General features: G+C 47.4%; 1 long non-coding RNA gene across 6 annotated transcripts in view; it reads left to right on the plus strand.

The window, feature by feature from the left end:
* The window catches only part of LOC108177689 (uncharacterized), a 28,441-nt gene extending 14,720 nt beyond the window's left edge, over positions 1-13,721 (plus strand). Inside the window, exons 4-10 of one of the 6 annotated variants that reach the window (XR_011390526.1) lie at positions 1,043-2,374; positions 3,216-3,392; positions 4,681-5,037; positions 7,290-7,493; positions 8,045-8,858; positions 12,957-13,179; positions 13,466-13,721. This is a non-coding gene — a long non-coding RNA (uncharacterized lncRNA). The remainder of the gene's footprint in view (positions 1-1,042; positions 2,375-3,215; positions 3,393-4,680; positions 5,038-7,289; positions 7,494-8,044; positions 8,859-12,956; positions 13,180-13,465) is intronic. The other 5 variants (XR_007923508.2, XR_011390527.1, XR_011390528.1 and 2 more) reach the window with 5 other exon arrangements.
* Positions 13,722-22,308: the final 8,587 nt, after the last annotated feature.

Genomic DNA, 22,308 nt, shown 5'->3' on the forward strand with positions numbered 1-22,308 from the left:
ATTACTGGCCACAAGAAAATGTGTCAATCATCTGAATTCAATGGAGAATTATTATTACTAAGTTGAACTTCCAGTGGTAGGTCTTCATCTCACGACTGACCCCAAAGCAGTATACAGCATGGCGCCCAGGGGGTGCTGAGTCACAGAAGTGGAAATAAACACAGTGCCAGGTGCCCTCAGGGTGCGTCAAAGCACATTGCTAGGGGCCGGTGCTGTGGCGTAGCGGGTGAAAACCGCCGTCTTCTACTGCTTTCCCAGGCCATAGCAGAGAGCTGGATTGGAAGTGGAGCAGCCAGGACTTGAACCAGCACCCACATGGGACGCCAGCACTGCAGGCAGCGGTTTTTATCCACTACGCCACAGCACCGGCCCCATAAATAAAATCTTTAAAAAAAAAAACAAACAAAGCATATTGCTGATCACCTGTTGTTGTTGTTTTTCCTAAGATTTATTTATTTGAAATGCAGAGTGACAGAGAAAGATCCTCCATCCACTGGTTCATTCCCCAAATGCCTACAGTAGCCAGGGCTGGGACAGGCTATAGCCAGAAACCAGGAACTCGATCCAGGTCTCCAACATGAGTGGCAGGAAACTAAGTAATTGGGCCATCATCTGCTGCCTCCCAGGCTCTTTAGCAGGAAGCTGGATCGGAGGCAGAGTAGCCAGGACTAGAACCAGACACTGATATGGGATGCAGGCATCCCAAGTGGCAGCCTAACTCACTGTGCCACAACGCCTGCCCCTGCTGATCACTTTTGATGGGGGACTGTGACTTTTCATTGTTTTCAGGATAAACATGAAAGAAAGGGATTTCATTCTCCAACCATATCGTGGGATAAAGGTGGTCGATAGGTTGGTACAAAAGGAAGAACAAGGAAGAGGACACCAAGCAAGGCAAATGAAAATACAAAATAGGAATTGGGTAAAAACGATAGCACTGTCAGCAATCAAAACCAAGACCACCGAGGTGGGGGTGGGGGTGGGGAAATATTTTTGTTAATTACTTGGATGATGATGATGAGTTTAATTGTTTTGTTTTAAGCCCAAGTGTGAACATCCTGCCATCGGGAATTCCATTTCAAGTAGCACTAGAGAGTGTTGACGCCTCCCTCTGGCCCCAAAGTACTTGAACATTGAGAAGGTGAGAAGGAGAGACAGGCTTGAGTCCTTCAAGAAACAGTTGGCCAACTTCAAAGCATGCCTGTGTCACCGCCAGCGCCCGGGGGGTGCGGACAGTGTGCAGAGACTTGGCCCACGAGCCCTGCTGATGTGGAGATAGGGCGGCTTCAGTGCAGAGCACTGCTCGGCTCCGTGCTGCCTTCCTCGGGCTGGAGGTGCTGACTTTGCGGATGGAGTCACCGCCGCAGCCACAAGGCCCCTTCTCGCTCACCCACTTCCTCCTGTTCACGCTGCTTCTCAGAAGAGCAGCCAAGGCTGACTCCAGCCCACTTTGCATCTCTTACAACGGAGGTTTGGGACAGCACATCACGAATGATCTTTGTAAGTGTGTTCCTCTCGTGCTCCTGGGGCTGTGCAGAGGAGCAAATAAATGTCTACGTGTCTTAAGTGATCTGAAACAACGCTCCTCGGAGCGTGCAGCAGGAGGCAAAGACAACCCTTGGGTTCAAGAGGGGCAGGATCTCACAGAGTTGCAGTCCAGCAAATTTTACTTGCATTTGTTAAAAAAGAGAAGGAAATAAAACAACAACAAAAAGCTAGTTACAACCCACCTTGTTGGCATGATAGGAAGAACAGACTAAAAGATATTCACTACTTTTAAAATTGTATTCATTTATTTATTTTTGTTTATGTGAAAGGCAGAGAGAGAGAGAGAGAGAGAGGGAGAGAGAGTGATCATCCTCTTTCACTCCCCAAATGCTGAAGCAAGAAGCCTGGAACTTCATATAGGAGTTCTGTATGGGTGGTAGGGACCCAAGTACTTGAGCCATCACCTGCTGCCTCTTAGAGTATGCATTAGCAGGAAGCAGGAATCTGCAGCCCAGAGTCAGGACTAGAACCCAGGTACTCCAATATGGAATGTGCACGTGCCTGGTGGTGCCTTAACTGCTGCACCAGCAACCGCCCCCGTTTACCTCTTTTTAAACTGCCGTCCTGAGCGTCTCAGCTGGGAGCAGTGGCTTTGTATTTCAGCACAGCTGTTGATGCCCAAATTGGAAGGAGAAAGGAAGAAAGTGTTTTGCAAAGGAAAAAAAAATTAAACAATTGTTACCTAATCCTTTCTACCTTGACAAAAATGAAAGGCTAACTTAGAAACTAAAGAAATATTCTGTTGAAACTTTACTGCACAACATGAACTCATTACAAGCTGCCTCAGCTCTCCGTCCTCTGGGAATCTTTCAACTCAGAGTACACAGTAAGTACTAATTACCTCTCACAGCTTTCTGAAGTTGGTCAAGTCAGTCACACTTAGAATGATGACAGGTTGGGCAATGGGTAGCAATTTTCCAAGGTGGTCATTACCCTGTCCACATACTGGGAAACTGAGGCATAGAAGGACACAGGGCTGAGATGCGGGTTTCAAGGTCCTGGACTAGATTGGTGGTGTCCCAGGAAACCAACCTATAGTCCTCCCCTCATCTCTGGGAAGTGGCTTTTTGATTCCACCACGGTACTTTCCCGCACCAGCGCTCCTGTGTGTCAGCAGCTCAGTCTCCCATGGCGGGGGGGGGGGGGGGGGCACATCCTCAGCCTCTGCTTCAACTCAGGAAGGCTCTCTGGCAGCTGAAGGGAGTGGGTTGTGTAGGGAAGCAGAGCGAGGCCCCACGGAGCTGCGTGGTTGGGCGCTTGAATGGAAACCAGAGAGAAAGCAGAGGGGCTGTGTTTTTGTGAATAAACACAGGATTGGTGATGAGCTTGGAGACTCAGTTTCATCCTGACAGCTCTGCTAGGGAGCCAGCAGGACTTCCACTGCCTCCTCCTTGGTGACGAGATAGCACAGGGCCATGGCCAACCTGTCTGCACCCCTCCCTTGGTGTTGGGTTCAAGTTCAGGGGCTGGAGGGAGCAGATTCTCCTGAGGCCTTCTTTGTCTCCACCTTCAATAGAGAGTAGTGGGATGCCTATTCCCAGGTTGTTGAAGATCATCCAGTATCGGCTGGATTTTGATCATCTTTTTAAGTGCTAGAAGAAGAGGGTCAACAGGTAGGAAAAGCTAAACCAATTGGTTGCTCATTTCCTCTCATCCTCTTGCCTTAGAAAAATGGGAAGAAATTAAGTTGCTGCACCATTTGATACATGTGCCTTGCCCACTGAGCAGCCCAACTCTGGGTCTTAGCAGGAATGGGAGGAAGAGGCAGAGGGAACCGACGTTTATTAAGTGCCAACTCTGTGTTCAAGAATTGCATTGAATCCTCCCCTACGAGACCCTACTAGGTAGGTATTATTATCCCCATTTGTAAGGATAATTCTTTTGGGTTTATGTGGTTCATAAGCTATGAAGCCCTAATTTTTTTTAATATTTATTTAGTTATTTATTTATTTGAAAGTCAGAGTTACACACAGAGAGAAGAAGAGGCAGAGAGAGAGAGAGAGGTCTTCCATCCGTGGGTTCACTCTCCAGTTGGCCACATTGGTCAGAGGTCGGAGCTGCGCTGATTTGAAGCCAGCTAGCCAGGAGCCAGGAGCTTCTTCCGGGTCTCCCACGTGGATGCAGGGGCCCAAGGTCTTGGGCTATTTTCTACTGCTTTCCCAGGTCATAGCAGAGAGCTGGATCAGAAGTGGAGCAGCCAGGACTCAAACCAACGCCCATATGCGGGTGCCGGCACTACAGGTGGTGGCTTTACCCACTACACCACAGCGCTGGCCCCTGAAGTCCCAATTTAAAACCCAAGGCTCTCTGATTCCAAAGCCCGGTTTCTTGCCTGTCACTCTGTAGAACTGCCCATCTAGAGTGAAGATGGACTTGGTCCTGAACTCAGCCTGCGGGAGGAAATGGTGTACTGTCTTCTTTTTCTTCTTTTAAATTTATTTGACAGGCAGAGTAAGAGAGAGAGAGCAAAGGGAGAGAGAGAGAGAGAGAGAGAGAGCGAGCAAGCTACCTTCCATCTGTTGGTTCACTCTCCAAATGGCTGCAACCTCAGCAAAAAAACATGAGTCTGGAACTCCATCCTGATTGCCCACCTGGGTGACAGGGGCCAAAGTACTGGGACCATCTTCTGCTGCTTTCCCAGGCAGGTTAGCGGGGAGCTGGATCGGAAGCAGAGCAGCTGGGACTCCAATCAGCCTTTTGCATACGGGATTCGACTGTCTTCTTATTCAACACGGTCGCCAGAGCATCTTCCTTGACAGCAAAGGCCATGGCGCCAGTGGTTGTCCAAAAGCCTTGTTAGGCCAGGGACCTGCCTCACTGCATGAACGCATTTGTTCCCAGGATGTGGGGTACATGTCCCAGCAAAGGGTGACGGCTTATGGAGGGAGACGCTCTGTGACTCCTTTACTGAAACTTCCATTAGAATTTACCCTTAATCATTTATCAATAAATTTAGGGGTGCCCTAAACTAGAGGAACCTGAAAATTCATACTATTCTTACCTTTGTCATAAAAATAATAATAGCCAAATGGATTGAGGGCTCACACGCAGGCATTATTCAATAGGCTTCATATATATTATTTAACCCTCCAACAACCCTGTAAGAGAGATATTATTTTCTCCATTTTACAGATGAAAGGCACAGAGAGGTTAAGAAACTTGCCCAAGATTACACAGGAAGGAGGTTGTAAAAGTGGGATTTGAACTTCAAACCTGGATGCCTACCAATGACCTTTTCTGTTACCCGCCATCAAGGAAGCTTGCCTGAAGGTAGGAGGGTTGTTTCTGTACTTGGAAAATAATGTTCTGTTCTCATTTTCTATTTCTAGAGTGCCACAACCTTTTGCCACATAGAGCACAAAGGCTCTCTCACAAATACACATTGACTTGCTGGATGAGTCTGTGGCTTTAAGTCCTGAGTGCTTCATTACATAGCGTTCTTCCTCCCTTTCCTGCTCCTCGGCTGGCCGTCAGCACCTTCCTCTTAGGGTAGGTGACCACCGTCTGGTGGGGTCACTGTCCTGGACACCCACAGGTACTGGGGAGTGGCTGGAATCTCACTCCTTGGACACCAGAAACCTTAGCAGCATCACAGGTCTAACCCAAGAAACGCAGGTGGCTGACCCGTGCCGAACGTTGTGGTGAAGATTAGCATATGTGTTCCTGTACTGTCTGAGTATAGGAACCAGGGCCCCGCTGGGGAGAGAAGAGACCCTCAAAGACAGGTCTGCCAGGATCCCGCCCCCCGCCGTCTGGGGAGGGGGGTGAGACCGCTGCAGCCTCAGCTCTTGATTTTGGCTACTGAAACTCACATCTGCCAGCCCTTCGTGTGCAAGCCAGGGTCGCAAAATTACTCACTCTGCTCTGATGTGTAAAGAAAATAGTTTCATTTTTTCTCTAAATCACTCTGATGTCCTTTATGAGCCCTCACCTGCTGGGGAGCAAGAGGGAAAAACTAAGTTTAGCTCATAGAGTTTTTTTTTTTCATTGTGACTCAATGATTTAAACAGTTTCTTGAGGCTTAACTTGTGTATCTTTGGGATAAGGTGCCATCTTTCAGACTCCCTGCTGCTTCTGCTTGCTTCTCCCTAAGTGGCACTTGGGGTTCTGAGACTGGGTCTCCTGGCCCCTCCCCTCCGTGCTCTGCCCTCTTAAACTGAGTAGTGTGGAGCCACCACAGCAAGTCTCCCAGGAGGAACGAGGAAGGAACTCTGGCACCTTTGATATTCTCTAGTTTATTTCGTTCTTCAAGGAGGAGGCTGGAGAGGGCATGGGGCTGCCCTACAGGGCATATGGCCATGCCCGAGTTCTCCTAGCATCAGCTGGGTGAGGAAGCCTGCTAGCCTCCATCATGGGAAGTGGAGAAATCATCTCTTGACTCTAAGGCAGAACCTTAAGGACCAAGTTCAGGAGACTTTATTCTTGAACTTTGGAAGAATATAGAATACCCAGTTTTTGTTTTTCTTTCTTTTTTTTTAGAGATTTATTTATTTAGTTGAAAGAAAAAGAGAGAAGAGAGAGGCAGAGAGAGAGAGAGAGAGAAAGGTCTTCTACCCGCTGGTTCACTCTCCAGTTGGCCGCAACGGCCGGAGCTGCACAGATCCGAAGCCAGGAGCCAGGAGCTTCTTCTGGGTCTCCCACGCAGGTGCAAGTGCCCAAGGGCTTGGGCCATCTCCTTCTGCTTTCTCAGGCCACAGCAGAGAGCTGTATTGGAAGTGGAGCAGCCAGGACTCAAACCAGCGCCCATATGTGATGCTGGCACTGCAGGTGGCAGCTTTACCTACTGCACCACAGTGCTGGCCTCCCCAGTTTGTTTTTCAAGCTGTCCTCAGTAACAACCCTGACCTGCTGAGGCATTATGTCTACAGGTGAGGCACTCTAGGGTGCAGGCTGAAAAAGAGGAATTGTAAAAGGAATGGAAACACTGTGTTTGCTGAGAATTGTCCCTATTATTGCAATGTGGGCTTGGGATCATTGAAGAGGGTATGTGTAGTGGAATGTGCTTAAAAGTTCTCCTCCACTCTGCTGTCATGCCTGGGGAAGCCGTGGAAATGGTCCAAATACTTGGGCCCCTGCCACCCACGTGGAAGACCTGGGTGGAGCTCCTGACTCCTGGCTTCAGCCTGGCCCAGGCCTGACCATTGTGGCCATTTGGGGAGCGAATAAGTAGACGGAAGATCTCTCTCTCTCACTCTCTCTCCCTCTCTGTAACTCTGCCTTTCAAACAAACAAATAAATAAATAAATCCTTGACAAAAGGAACTCCTTCAAAAAGAGATAGCATAGTGTGTGAGTAACTATATGAACCCTGGATCTAAGACTAGGCCCTGATATTTCCTTGTGATTCAGACAATGTGACTTGTAGGTAAACTTAGCTTCCTCAGCCTTAAAATGGGATAATAGCAGTACTTTCTTCTAGTGTGGTTATAAAGCTCAAGGTCATTTTTCAAGAACTTAGACTTTTCCCTGTCTCAGAGTAGGCATTCATCAAATGTTAGCTGTAGAAACATGTATAATTTCAGATTTTAAACCTTAGAAACTTCTTGTGTGTAATATAGGAGAAAGAGCATGAATTTGCAAAACAACCTAAGGTATATAACCTTGAAAGCAAAGCATATGGCCACCACGGGGCTTGGTCTGAAAAATGAAGACAACAACCTTGTAGGATAATTGAAATAATGTATGTGGAACACTTAGCAAAGGGTGGTACCTAACTGAGGGTCGGCTTTTTTATGTCTGTAGCATGCCATCGCATAATTATCTCCTGTTGTGTTCTCAACTGGAAATCTTAAGCTTTTAAGATCCCCAAACTGGTGAGCACACACTAGAGGCTCGAGACGCATTCATTGACAGACTCCAGCGAGCCTTCAGATCTGGGGTTCCCATCCCAGCGGTTCTCCCCTGCCGAGCGAGGCTGGTCCTTGGCCACAGCATCAGATGTTCTAGGTGTGTATCTTCCCTTCTCTTTATTACTCGGTGGCCTGTCAGAGACATTTGTGTCTGCTTTACTCACATCGCTCAACCCACACTTGGAGAGCAATGTGTTTGCATAAATACGAGCAGATGAATTTCTAAAATATCACTTTTCCTCTCCTGGCACCGCATAAGAGAAATGAGCAAATATAAACAGAGGAGTAGCACACCAGAAATACAGCAGATGGGCTTCTGCTGGGGATCTGGACTTTCCCGGGGCTTACACATTTGGGAGATATGGGATTATGACAAAATCCACTTGTAACGTTCGTCCTTTTTACTTCTTGAGCACATTATTAATTGCTTAAAGACTGGGCTTAATGCACACTTTCAGCCCAAATTGTCCCTTTGGGAAACAAGCAGGAAGCTGTAAACGCTCACAGGAGGGCTTGTCTTCCTAAGCCTAGCATAAATCCGATTTGATTAAGGAATCCAGGAGAAGAGAGAGGAACAAAAGTTTATCTTCACTCCATGTTGCCAGGCAGGGCAGGGGAGAAAAGGAAACTCTTCACTTCTCATTTCAGATGGCTTCACGCTGATAACCAGTCTTATTGTGAATACTACAAGAAGTGGAAACTGATTCTACACACTCCCTGACCTCTCTCAATTTGGGCCTTGGGCCATCTCAACTCAGACTGTGTATTCTGAGAAATACATCTATGCAAGGGGAATTGATCATGAGTCATCCTTAACTCCAGCCTACGCATTTGGCCCAGATACTTTTCATTCATTCGACAGACTTTCTTGGCCATCTATATTGGAGGCTGCATGTGCTCCCAGGTTCATGTGTTGGAACCCAGTCCCTGCTGTGATGGTAATTGGAGGTAGAATCCTGATGAACAGGACCAGTGTCCCTATAGGAGAGACCCCAGGGGTGATCGTTTGGCCTAATGGTTAAGACGTTGATTAAGATGCCTCCTGGATTCGACGCCCTGTTCTGGCTCCTGACTTCTGCTAGTGCAGACCCCGGGAGGCAGTAGTGATGGCTCAGATGATCGGGTTCATGCCATCCACAGTGGGTTGAGTTCTTGGCTTCTGGCTCTGGCCCCTGCCCAGTCCTAGCCATTGTGGGAATTTGGGGAGTAAGCCAGTGGCTAAGAGCTCTCTTCTCCACCCCCTCACCCTCCCCTCCCCTGCACATAGCCATTTCTCAAATACATAGTTTTTTTTTGTTGTTGTTAAAGATAAAAGAGACCCCAGAGAGCTCCCTTTCCCCTTCTGCCACACAAGGACACAGGGAGAAGGCTGCTGTCCGTGGACCAGGAAGCTGGTCTTCAACAGACACTGAGTTCCCCAACACCTTGACCTTGACCTTTCTAGCCTCCAGAGCTGCAACAAGTATCTGTGATACTATTTAGTCTATGATACTCTGTAACAGCAGCCTTAAGACATTCTACTATGGACCCAGTACAGTACTTGGAGTGGGGATATAGCAAAGAACAAGATGGACATGGTCCCTGGCATTAAAAACTCAAGCCTAGTGGGAAAACAGGCACTTACCATATGGTCTAACCATTCATTAAATTATTCTGAGGAGAGGCCAGTGCTGTGGCATTGCAGGTAATGCCACTGCCTGCAGTGCTGGCATCCTGCGTGGGCTCCGGTTCTCATCCTGGCTGCTCCACTTCCGATCTAGGTTTCTGTTATGGCCTACAAAAGCAGTAGAAGATGGCCCAAGTCCTTGTGCCCCTGCAGCTGCGTGGGATACCCGGAAGAAATTCCTGGCTCCTGGCTTCAGATTGGCACAACTCCGGCTGTTGCAGCCATTTCAGGAGTGAACCAGAGGATGGAAGATCTTTCTCTCTGTCTCTCTCTGTAACTCTGCCTCTTAAATAAATAAATAAAAATCTTTAAAAAAAGTTCTGTAAAAGTAATAATGTCCATTTCTACCAAAAATCACATGTCTCAAGGTCTAGCCTTGGAGAAAATGGGAGGTAGAAGCTGTTCTGATTCTCAGAGCCTCCTTGGGGTCTTTAGGAGCTCCATAGAAGGGTTCTTCATCAATAGTCGACTTGACTGACCTCTTGTCTCCATGGGTCATCTCTAAGGGCCCCTTGATGGAGAACAGGGAGAGAGACAGAGAACTTCCATCCACTGGTTCACTCTCCAGATGGTCACAGCAGCCGACACTAGGTCAGACTGAAATGAGGAACCAGGAGCTCCAGCTAGGTCTCCCACATGGGTGGCAGGGGCCCAAACACTTGGCTCATCTCCCGCAGCTTTTCCCAGACCATTATGAGGGAGCTGGATCAGAAATGGAGCAGTCAGGCTGTGAACCAGTTCATCTGGGGATGCTGGGTTTGCAGAAGTGGCTTTTCTCGTGAAGCCACAATGCTGAATCCAACCCCACTTCCAATCAATATGTATTAACTCAGTTTTTACTGCAAGCATGTTTATCTGTTAAGATTAACAAAAGAGGTGGCATGATAGAGTGCAAGGACCACAAGTTTTGTGTTTTGTTTTTGTTTTTTTTTTTTTTAAGATAGATTTGGCCGGCGCCGCGGCTCACTAGGCTAATCCTCCGCCTAGCGGCGCTGGCACACCGGGTTCTAGTCCCGGTCGGGGCACCGGATTCTGTCCTGGTTGCCCCTCTTCCAGGCCAGCCCTCTGCTGTGGCCAGGGAGTGCAGTGGAGGATGGCCCAGGTGCTTGGGCCCTGCACCCCATGGGAGACCAGGAAAAGCACCTGGCTCCTGGCTCCTGCCATCGGATCAGCGCGGTGCGCCGGCCGCAGCGCGCCGGCCGCGGCGGCCATTGGAGGGTGAACCAACGGCAAAGGAAGACCTTTCTCTCTGTCTCTCTCTCTCACTGTCCACTCTGCCTGTCAAAAAAAAAAAAAAAAAAAAGATAGATTTATTTATTTATTTGAAAGTCGGAATTACACAGAGAGAGAAGGAGAGCCAGAGAGAGGTCTTCCATCCGATGGTTCACTCCCCAGATGGCCCCAACAGCCAAAGCTGCACTGATCTGAAGCCAGGAGCCAGGAGCTTCTTCTGGGTCTCCCACATGGGTGTTGGGGCCCAAGGATTTGGGCCATCTTCTACTGCCATAGCAGAGAGCTGGATCGGAAGTGGAGCAGCCAGGATTCAAACCGGCACCCATATGGGATGCCAGCACTGCAGGCAGTGGCTTTACCTGCTACCCCACAGTGCTAGCCCCAAGACCACGAGTTTTGAAGTCAGCCCTGGGATCCAGTCTTCACTCAAACATTTATTAGCCACTTCCCCTGTGAGTTATTTTGTTTATTTTACTTATTTATTTATTTTCCCTTGCTCCTGTTTAATGATCTTGTACACAAAATGGAGAAAAGAATCCAACTCTGGTTTACTGAGATTCTAAGTGAAAGAATCACTAGAAAGGGCTTATGACAGAGCACACTCTCTAATTGCTCAGGAACTGTATTCTGTATGATGTAGGACTTGGCTTTGAAAGAAAACAGCGTTTGCAAGAATTCAAGCATGCAGCTGTGAACTATCTGACAAATGATAAACTTTATCTGCAGCCGGCTACCCATCTTGACGGATGCCATGTCTGTCTGCTTCTGCTGCCCTAACTCTGCAGCTCAAAGCACACCTCTCCAGCAAGTAACCTAACCAGGGGAGCCCAAGAGAATTCAGAATAACGGGGCAGGCATTTAGCCTAGGGATTAACACACCCATGTCCCACGTCCAAGTGCTTGTGTTTGATTCCCAGCCTTGGCTCTGCTCCAGCTTCCTGAGAAGGCAGACTCTGGGAACAGTGGTGATGACTTAGGTAATTAGGTTCCTGCCACCCATGTTGGAGACCTGGTTTGCATTCCCATCTCTTATGTTGGCCCTAACTACTTCCAGCATTTTGGGAATGAAAATGTGGTTGAGGATTTTCTCTCCGCTTCTCAGATAATATACATTTTTTTCTTCTAACAAAGAAACCAGAATGAGAGCTACTATTGTATTTTCTTCTTAAAAATAAGATTTGGGGTGGGGGGGAGCTGTCACTGTGGCATAACGGGTAAAAGCTGCTTCCTGACAGCACCAGCATCCCATATAGGAGCTAATTCAAGTCCCGGCTGTTTCCCTTCTAACCCAGCTCCTTGCTAATGGGTCTGGGACAGTAGCAGAAGATGGCTCAAGTGCTTGGGTCCCTGCACCCACATGGAAGACCCTGACAAAGCTCCTGGCTCCTGGCCTCTGCCTGGCCCAGCCCTGGTTGGTTGTAGCCATTTGGGGAGTGAACCAGAGGATGAAAAACCTCTCCCTCTCTCTGCCTTTGCCTCTGCCTCTCTTTCTCTGTAATGCTTTCAAATAAATAAATAAATCTTTAAAAAAACATATTTGGGAGGAGTTGTTTGTGGTAGGTGATTAGGATGCCTCGGAACACCTGCATCCCACAACAGAGTGCCTGGGTTGGAGTCCTGGCTCTGCTCCTGATTCCAGCTTCCTGCTAATGTGCACCCTGGGAGACAGCAGTGAGGGCCTCTGCCACTCATGTGGGAGGCCCAGATTGAGTTCCTGCCCCTCAGCTTTGGCCTGGCCCAGCCCCAGATGTTGCAGGCATTTGGTGAGTGAACCAGTGGATGTATGATTTGTCTCTTTCTCTGTGTATTTCTCTGCCTCTAAAATATACAAGATAAATACATTTTAAAAATTAAAAAATAAGATTTTCAATTTGTCATGTATTGTCCCTATTCTTTGCTTTACTTTTTTTTTTTTTTTTTTGTAAAAAGACTTTATTTATTTCTTTAAAAGGCAGAGTCACAGAAAGAGAGGCAGAGACAAAGAGAGAAAGGTCTTCCATCTGTTGGTTTACTTTGCAAATGGCCACAACTGCTAGGACTGGGCCAGGCTGAAGCCAGGAACCTAGAACTCCATGTGGGTCTCCCATGTGAGTGCAAGAGCCTGAGGACTTGAGCCATCTTCTGCTGCTTTCCTGGGCACATTTTTTTTTTTTTTTTTTTGACAGGCAGAGTGGACAGTGAGAGAGAGAGAGACAGAGAGAAAGGTCTTCCTTTGCCATTGGTTCACCCTTCAATGGCCGCCGCGGCCGGCACGCTACAGCCGGCACACTGCACTGATCCGATGGCAGGAGCCAGGAGCCAGGTGCTTTTCCTGGTCTCCTATGGGGTGCAGGGTCCAAGCACCTGGGCCATCCTCCACTACACTCCCTGGCCACAGCAGAGAGCTGGCCTGGAAGAGGGGCAACCGGGACAGAATCCGGCGCCCCAACCGGGACTAGAACCCGGTGTGCCGGCGCCGCAAGGTGGAGGATTAGCCTAGTGAGCTGCGGCGCCAGCCTCCTGGGCACATTCTCAGGGATCTGGATCAGATCTGGATCTGGATCGAATCAGTACCCATACGGGATGTCGGGATTGCAGGTGGCGGCTCAACCTGCTATGTTACAATGGGAACCCTTTTACTTTTGTTTTTATTCACTGGAAATATGATCTCTTTTCTCCAAGGAGATTGGAAATGCTGCACTGAAGATGGGATTCTTCGGTCATGTTTGACAGGGAGACGCACAGCAAGAAGGCTGGTTACATTCTTCAATACCCTCGAACTGGGAATCCATGAGTCTTGTAGCTCAAGAGAGGCTAGATTCCCCCAAGGAGGCTGCAGTGACAGCTCCCACTGACCGTCCTGCACATTCCTCCTGAAACCTTCATGCCACTGATCCACACATTGGTAGGATTTGTCACATGGTTGAGTGGTGGGGCTGGTGCAAAAATCTCCAAATGGAGTATGTTAACTAAATAAAGACTTACAGTTTTAAAACCTGGAAACAAATTTACTGTCCCAAACATAGGGTTGCTCCATGAGCAATCCATAGCTCTATGGATTGCTAGGCAACCATTAATAATTGTAGTTGCAGGGCTGGTGTTGTGGTTCAGCGGGTTAAGCCTTGCCTTTATCATAGGTATCCCATATTGGAGTGTTGGTTATAGTCCTGGCTACTTTGCTTCTAATCCAGCTCCCTGCTGATGCCCCTGGGAAGCAGTAGAAGATGCCCCAAGTCCTTGAGCCCCTGCCATCCACATGGGAGACCTTGATGGAGTTCCTGGATCCTGGCTTTGGTGGGGCCCAGCCCTGGCTTTTGTGACCATTTGGGGAGTGACTCAGTGAACCAGCAGATAGAAGATCTCCCTCTCCCTCTCCCTCCCTCCTTCCCTCCCTGTCTCTCTTTCCCAATTGTTCTGCCTTTCAAATAAACAAATCATTTAAAAAAAGTATTTACAGTTGCATAATTGTCCATAGAATGACAGGGAAAATGAATAAGATAAATTTAGCAAAAGTAGCATGCATGATTCTAAGCCTGGAACAGGAGTGCAGCTGGGTTAAAAGAAGGTCCATAAAGTGACAGGAAGGAAACACCCTAAACTGTTAGCCGCTGAGGGTTGAAATGATGGCTAATTTCTTGTTTGTAATTTTATTTTTATAACAAACACGTATTATTTACATAGTTTTAAAAAGCAATTTGAGGGGCTGGCGCCGTGGCTCACTAGGTTAATCCTCCGCCTGTGGCACCGGCATCCCATATGGGCGCCGGGTTCTAGTCCTGGTTGCTCCTCTTCCAGGCCAGCTCTCTGCTGTGGCCCAGGAGGGCAGTGGAGGATGGCCCAAGTGCTTGGGCCCTGCACCCGCATGGGAGGACCAGGAGAAGCACCTGGCTCCTGGCTTCGGATCGGTGCAGCGCAGGACGTGGCGGCCATTTGGGGAGTGAACCAGTGGAAGGAAGACCTTTCTCTCTGTCTCTCTCAATGTCTATAACTCTACCTGTAACATAAATAAAAAAATAGATAGAAAAATAAAAAGCAATTTGAAATCAAGTCTTCTGAGGTCAAGGACATGGACCTCCTGAGAAGATTTTCGTGTATCCTTTCCAGAGAGGACTTTTCACTATTCACCCACGGACTCAGCCGAGCCGAAGCGGAAGCGAGCAGAGGCAGTGCTCTGAGGGAACTTCACGGGGACCGGAGCATTCACCTTTATCAAGGCGTGAATCTGGTCTCTTCCCAGGGCTAGAGCCGTTTTCTTTGTAGCTGCCAAAGCCTCGCCTCTTGAGGTAGAGCTTTGCTTTTTGCAAGTCATGGCATCTGGTTTTCTGCTTATGCGGGATAGGGGTGGGGAGCTGCAGCAGATAAACCCAGAGGTTGACGGCAGCCCCCACTGCAGGCTCCAGTGAAGCGGAACGAGGCTAGCGGCTTGAAAATCCAAATCAACTGGGTTTTTTTTATTTCTTCTGGTTTTAAGCACGTGCCTGAACTTCCTGGTTTGAACCTAAGAGAGAACCAGATGACTTGTGATCAAACCGTGTCACCCTCGGGATCCAAAACAGCCTATCTCAGGGGACGGTTTATCATTTTTTTCCTCCAAAAAATTCCCCTGGCAGTCGTGTGACATTCTCGGGCCTGATGCCTTGTAACCTGTGTTCCTTGCACGTGTGGTTTATCTTCCTGTTCTCTTGTGACAGCTTCGACTGTGGGCTGGTGAGGCAGAGCCCTACGAAATCAGCTCAGCAGGTGTGTTCCGGGTACTAAGATCACTTTACTCCTTTTTTACTTAGAAAACTGTGAAAAGTAGGAGTCACGTCCTCAGCACCTAGGACATATACCCTCTGGGTTCTGAGCAAAGCTGGCCCTGACCGGGCAGCCTCCAGGATCCCTCAGCAGAAGCACGGCCTCTCAGTCACTCGTCATGGTCACCTCCAGGGCTGCCTGCAGCCTTGGGCTCAGGGAGGTCAACCGGATCCGCTGTTACACTTCAAGATAAGGTTTTGGGAAAACGAGGCAGGCATTCTAGAAACAAGAAAAAAGTTTAGATTCTGCCCTGACTCTTGTCACCCAGCTACACGTAAGCAGGAAAGGAATGGCCCCGGAGGACTGTCACTGCAGGCTCTGTAAGTCACTTGAACAAAGAATTCCAAGCCCTAGGACTCAGCGCTTTGTAAACACGAGCGGACTGCAGTAAGCGATGGGTCCAGCTGAGTTCTCCTAGGCAGCCGAGTGTTCGCAGGTCCTGAGGGGCCCGGGCTTAGCCTGAGTCAGCCAGGGTGTGACAAGCTGAGGCGCTGATCTCACCTTTGCAAGCCAACCAAGTTCCCCGCCCCTCCACCCCCTCAGCGGCTCTAAGCTACCTCTGCCAACTTGTTCACTTGGTTTCTATTTTTCTCCCTCCCTCCCTCCCTCTCTCTCTCTCTCTCTCTCTCTGGGCAGCCACCTCCTCTGCTGTTTACCCCCAACACATCCGTTGATCAGCAGAGCTCTGCTGTGCGAGCGAGCGTGGTGACTCATTTGTTACTTAGGTATTTTGGGTTCGTTACTCTTCAGCTGCACAGAGCTGACACACAGAAGAGAGGAAATGGGGGTGTGCCGGTGAGAGGGCGTGGGGCCGAATCTCAAGGCCTCTGTGGAAAAGTTCAGCAGAGGGGCTATCCTCAAAGCTCAGAGGCAGAGAACGAGGCCGTTCCAAAAGCAACTTCGGGAAGGAAACAGTGCTTTGCTGAACCCTCCGCTGAGCGGCCTGGACACACGCCGCAGAGATGATGTGACCGGGAATCCACAGGAACCCTGTCATTGCTCTTTGGGAATAGGTCTGAGCAACCCCGCCCAAGCTGTGCTGACTTGGCTACAGCAAGGTGGAAGGGTGCAGATCAGGGACAATCAAGCATCGTGCATATCATCCACCCAGAACTTCAACTCCGGCCTCACCAATACGCATGCGCATTGGCTCCCTAATCGGGATTTGCTTTGTGGACAGTATCTGGTGTGGAGTGGCTGCTATCCCCAGTAGACAGTGCCGCTCAGGCTGCGAACCATAGATACCATGTGCAACAGAGCAGGCAGAAGATTTAGGAATATGTACATTTAAGAGTCTTCCAAAAAAATTTTTTTTAATAAATTAACGTTCCTTAAATAAACAATGCTCATGCTTGTATTGTAAGCCTGCCTTGTCTTAGTCCTGATCTCTTTAGAGAGAGTATTGAATTACTGTTTGTGACATCTGCCATCCATTTCCAGCGTGGGACTTGTAAGATCAGCATGCTGGGAGTTAGTTACTCGTTCTTTTCCAACTATGCATTCTTTAACCCAGCACATATTCCCCCCAAATGCTTCATGTTGGAGTCAGCTCTGCAGGTCCAGAGCTGGGGAATGGGCTAGAATCCACAGACTTTTGATGAGCAATTCCAGAATGGGATTCTGAACTCTGAATTTTGAGGGAATAAAGCTGATGAGAATGATTCACGATAAAACTTGTGAATATTGACTTTGGATTGTTAATTTCTTCTTATGTATCATGATATATTCAAATAGTAGGGTGTACCTTAGAGCTGTTACTTACAAACTGTTCTAATAGAAACAGCGAGAACTTTTTTTTGCAACAGCTTTTTTTTTTTTTTTTTTTTTTTTGACAGGCAGAGTGGACAGTGAGAGAGAGAGACAGAGAGAAAGGTCTTCCTTTTACCGTTGGTTCACCCTCCAATGGCTGCTGCGGCCGGCGTGCTGTGGCCGGCGTACCACGCTTATCTGAAGCCAGGAGCCAGGTGCCTCTCCTGGTCTCCCAGGCGGGTGCAGGGCCCAAGGACTTGAGCCATCCACCACTGCACTCCCAGGCCACAGCAGAGAGCTGGTCAGGAAGAGGAGCAACCAGGACAGAATCCGGCGCCCTGACCGGGACTAGAACCCGCTGTGCCGGCGCTGTAGGCAGAGGATTAGCCTATTGAGCTGCGGCGCCGGCCTTTTTTTTTTTTAAAGAGTGATGGAAGCCATGAATTATGCTAACAGAACAGAAAGAGACCCAGGTCTCTGAAAGCATCGGGCCACCATCTCTGCCTAGACAGCAGCACATCAGTATCAGACAAATCACATTCTCAAAAGAAAAATTAGTAACACCATACATTTGGAAATTTAAAAAGTGGTGTTGTGGTTAGTGGGTTAAGCCACTGCCTGTGATGCTGGCATCGCAGGTGGGTGCTGGTTGGTGTCCTGTCTGCTCCACTTCCGATCCAGCTCTCTGCTATGGACTGGGAAAAGCAATGAAAGATGGCCCAAGTGCTTGGGCCCCTGCACCCGCGTGGGGGACCTGGAGGAAGCTCCTGGCTCCTGGCTTCAGATCGGCACCGTTCCAGCCATTGCAGCCATTTGGGGAGTGAGCCAGTGGATGGAAGATCTCTTCCTGCCCCCCCAACTCTGCAATTCTTTCAAATAAATAAATAAGTAAATCTTAAATAAATTTTAAAAACCACACTAGAAAAGGGAACAATAGCCTGCACTTAAGAAAGTGAAAGTAAGGAAATAGTAGAGTAGAAATATATAAAATTAAAAACAAGGTTACGATAGGAAAAAAATCAAGGAAACAAACGGGTAGTGCTTTGAAAAGACTTAATGCTAACAAGAATTAGAATTAGGGAAACAATTACTGCATTTATAGCATTTTTTTTAAAAAAAGAATGTTATAAACTTCATGCAACTAAATTTGCAAACTTCACAGTTCTCTAGAAAAATGAAACTTACCAAAACTGACTCAAAAAGAAATAGAAAATCTAATTAGAGAGCTGTAGCTATTTTTAAAATGTTGAATTGGTAGCTTACAGTCTACCTATAAAACAAAACACACCAGAGCCTGAGGGCTTCATAAGCAAGTTCTGCTGAACACTTCAGAGAAAGAAAATCATAAAAATAACTATGCATCAGGGTGGGTGTTTAGCCCCGTGGGCCAAACACTGTTTATGACACCCACATCTCACAATGGAGGTCTGGGTGTGATACCCGGGTCCAGCTTCTGACACCAGTTTCCTCTCAAATAAATAATCTTTTTTAAAATAAAAAAATCATGTATAATTTTATACCTAACAGGTTAGTAAAATGTGAAAGCTGAGTGCTGGAGAGGCTGTTGAGCTTGCATGCATAGAGTTGATTTGCTTTCCTGCCACCAGCTGCAGAACACAAGTTCCATGAGAGAAGAGACTTCCTTGTATTCACAGGCCTCATCTTCAGTGCCCAGCACGGAGGGATGTGTAGGCAAGATTGGTAAAGTCAAAACTGTGATAAGGTAGCTCTCCAATAACAAGAAATGATTCACAGGAAGATGCCCTGGAAGAACTTGTCACGTGTGTGCAAGAGATCACATCCAAATGTGCTGATTGTGTCAAAGCAGCAGCAAGCTGGAAGTAGGAGAATGGCCAGACTGGGAAATATTCATCCAATAGAGTCATATGTACTTATGCCAATTAAAAATGAATGATTCAAACACATTGAAGGATTCAGAGCTAGAGGTATCAATACGAATAAAGCATTGGTTATTGCTATGATAAGAGGTACAGAATGATACGAGAGTCCTAAAAGGGAAGAAATTAATCCCTCCTGAAGAATCAGCGGAGTGCTCATGCATGAAGTTGTGCTTCATATTTAAACAGGTGGAAAGGGAGCAGAGAGTCTCAAGGGAGGCAGCTGAGTCCCAGGTAGAGGCATAAAACCTAGGGGGAATGTGGAGCATTCTCAGCGAATGTTTGGAAGTTCAATTTTACTGGAACATAGATTGCATATAGGATAATGTGGAAGGTATGTTGGGACAAAATTTTGGAGACTCTATTTTATGGGGAGTTCAGAGTAAGATATTTCCCTAATAAGTTTTTTCACTTAAAAAAAATAGAATATGGTATTAGCAGTTTTTTAAGGGGAATGATACAATTTAGAGACTCATATTAGTAAATGTAGATATCTGACTACAATAAAGTGTTTTATCAGGCTGGCTCTGTGGCATAGCGGGTTAAGCTGCCGTCTGCAGCCCATATGGGTGCCAATCTGAGTCCCGGCTGCTCCACTTCTGATCCAGCTCTCTGCTAATGTGCCTGGGAAAAGCAGCAGAAAATGGCTTAAGTTCTTGTACCCCTGCAAGGCCTGTGGGCAACCTGGATGAAGCTCCTGGCTCCTGGCTTTGGATTGGCCCAGCACCAGGTATTGCTGCCATTTGGGGAGTGAACCAGAAGATGGAAGATCTCTCTCTGTCTGTAGCTCTGGCTTTCAAATAAATAAATAAATAAATCTTTTTTAAAAAGTGCTTTTTCACACTTCTTCCACTGTTACTACTGTTTAGTTTACTCGCAATTTTTACTCAATTTTGAATACCAAGCAAAATATTTTGAAAAATACTTACTTGAGAGCAGAAAGAAAGAGAGCTTCCATCTGACAGCTCACTCCTCAAAGGTCCACAATAGCCAAAGCTGGGCAGACTGAAGCCAGGGGTCAGGAACCCAATCCAGGTCTCCCACATGGATGGCAAAGACCCAACTACTTGAGCCATCATCTGCTTCATTCTCAGGGTGTGCATTAGCAGGAAGCTGGAACTGGCAGTGGAGCCAGGAATTGAACCTAGGCACCTAACAAAGGTCTTGACTGCTAGGCCAAATGCCTGTCCCTAAAACAACCTGTATTTTACTAGACCTAGTTTTTAGGCTCAAAAATTCAGTGATTGGGCCAGCACCATGGCACAGAGGGTTAAGCTGTTATTTGCAGTGCCAGCATCCCATATGGGTGCCAGTTCAAGTTCTGGCTGCTCCACTTCTGATCCATCTCCCTGCTAATGTGCCTGGGGAAGCAGCAGAAGATGGTCCAAGTGCTGGGGCCCCTGAACCCACGTGGGAGACCTAAATGAAACCCCTGGCTCCTGGCTTTGGCTTTGCGCAGCCCTGGCCGTTGTGGTCATCTGGGGAGTGAACCAGCAGATGAAATATTCTCTCTCTCTCTCTTTAACTCTTTCAAATAATAAATAAAGCTTAAAAAAAACCCTCAGTGATCCATTTGTTCATTCATTTCATTCTACTATTATGTATAACATTGTAAGCCAAATATCATACAGTCCTTGCTTTCACAGAGCATATCTTTATATAAATAAAATAAGCATTTTTATTTTTGTGATAGAAGAGTGTTCAGTTGTTCTTGCAGGACAGATGAGAGACTCCGAGTCAGGCTGAGGGAGGTAAGGAAGGCCTCCTACAGGAAGCCATGTCTGAGGAAGACACTTAGCAGTTAGCTGGATCAAGGATGAGAAGGTACGAGAGTATCCTAGGAGGAGGCTCAGAGGCGTGAGCCATGTATAAACAGAAAAAAGGGCAGTGCTGGGAGCACTTGATGGAATAGGGGCTATTATAGGGGCTATACACGTCATGTAGGGCTTTGTGTAAGATGTTCTAATTCTACCCCGAAAGCTACAGGGGAGCCAATGACGGTTTTAAGCAGAGAAATCACATGATCAAATTAGATCTGGGTTTTAGAAGGATTATTCTGGCACTAGGGTGGTAGCTGGCAGTAGAGTGGCAGGTAGATTGGAGAAGAAGCAATTAGCAGACCACTATGAAGATCCAAGTGAGGGATGCAAAGGCATCAGCTAGGGTAGAAGCAGTAGAAATGGATTCCAGAGATGACAAGTTACAGACTCTAAAAGCAGAGGTAACTGATCAGATGCATGGGGGAGGGAGGGGCGAGTTCAAGGGAATGGACACACTTCCAGCTTGGCACCTGTGCAGAAGCTGATGCTGAGAAGTTTAATTTGAGACCTGTTATCATCCACGTGGAGAAAACTTTAGCAGGATGCACAGATTTGAGGCTGCGGACTCACATACGTGAAACATGGGCTAGTAAGTATGTTTGATTGAGGACCACCAAAGAAAGTGCCTAAGTAAACTGGGGAGAGCAGAAGGCTAGACACACAGCTGCCTCTATTTGAGCAAAGGATAAAAGAAATACATGAAAAAGGAGGAACGAACAGTGTTACAAATACCAGAGGAAAGAAATGTCAAGTAGGGAATATTCCATGATAATAGACACTCTTCAGAGTTCATGCAAGGTAAGGGTAGGCCATATGGAGATAATTAGTAACCAGAGAGAGTCATTGTACTGGCGTGGGGAGCATGTTTGTCAGATTGCAGTGGGGTTTTCAAGTGAATGGGAGGTGAGGGTGGAGACCACAATAATAGATAGACTTTAAAAACTTGGCTTGGAAGGAGAGAGAAAGAGCTAGAGCTGGAAGAATGGAAGGAGGAAGTTTTTAAAGAGGCCAGAGATAGGAATATTTATATGCTGTTGGGAAAGATCAAGAAGGGGAATCTGGGATCAAAGGGGATAAAGAGGATGATGCATAGAGTATGAGTTTGCTGAGTCACAGCCAGAGACCAGATAGGAGAGATTAGCCTTGAATTGGAGAAAAGTTCCCTGAGACAGAAGAGAAAGAGGAAAGGGAAGAAGTCGATGAGTTTTTGGCAATGGAGTTCAGGATGTCTCAATCTGATGGATTTAATATTTTCATAAAGTAGTAAGATGATTTGCTGAAAGTGAAGGTGATGGTGTTGAGGGTCTGAAGAAGAAAAGGCATGAGTGAGACAGATGTTTGGACAATCGGCAGAAGGCACAGGTTAGTAGTGGCTTGAACACCTGAAGTTGGAGTAAATGAATCTGCATCATGGATTATAGCAACCAGGTGCAGGTGTGTAGAAGATAGGACGTCAGCACACCAAGACGGGACATTGCAGAACAATTGAAAAGCAAGGAGAAGGAGAGGGGTCTGGGAGCAGCTGGCCAGAGAGTATAGGAAGGCAAGACCCCTGGCACCAAGAGTCAGGAAATGTAAGCTCTTGCATTGCACGGAGTCAGCCAGCCTCCCTCCCTCCCTCCCTTATTCCTCCCTCCCTCCCTCCCTTCTCCCTCCCTCCTTCCTTCCTTCTTTCTTTCTTTCCTTCCTTCCTTCTTTTCTCATATTTATTTAATTGAATTTTCAATGTGGATCTTGAAGTTTCACGGTCTGATAGAGGCATAGGAGTTA

The sequence above is a fragment of the Oryctolagus cuniculus genome, chromosome 7 (genome assembly GCF_964237555.1).
Source record: "Oryctolagus cuniculus chromosome 7, mOryCun1.1, whole genome shotgun sequence".
In the NCBI taxonomy this organism is placed as follows: domain Eukaryota; kingdom Metazoa; phylum Chordata; class Mammalia; order Lagomorpha; family Leporidae; genus Oryctolagus; species Oryctolagus cuniculus.